Source organism: Cyprinodon variegatus, unplaced genomic scaffold (assembly GCF_000732505.1).
Source record: "Cyprinodon variegatus isolate N-32 unplaced genomic scaffold, C_variegatus-1.0 Scaffold1697, whole genome shotgun sequence".
NCBI lineage: Eukaryota > Metazoa > Chordata > Actinopteri > Cyprinodontiformes > Cyprinodontidae > Cyprinodon > Cyprinodon variegatus.
In genome coordinates this window covers 42,258-42,536 of record NW_015152150.1, presented here as the reverse complement: position 1 = coordinate 42,536, position 279 = coordinate 42,258, and positions in this window count along the sequence as shown.

Here is a 279-nt window from a genome sequence, read left to right as displayed (position 1 = left end):
AGTACTCAAGGTTATTCAGGGCAAACTAAATATTTGTTCAAGCAAAACGCTGGAATGTAAAGAAGATACCGAGCTAACAAATGTCATTCTGGGTCCAAACATCTGTGATTAGTTTCCTCTGTCCAGAGGTTGGACTCAGCCTCAGAGATACAGACGGATAAAGGGTTAAATCATCTGGGGGGCTCAAAGGGGAGGGGTTTCTTTTTTTTCTTCCCCCAGGAGTCAGTGCGGTTCCCCTTGAGGTTATGGGCTGAATGTGGTTTCAGTTCCTGTTATGTG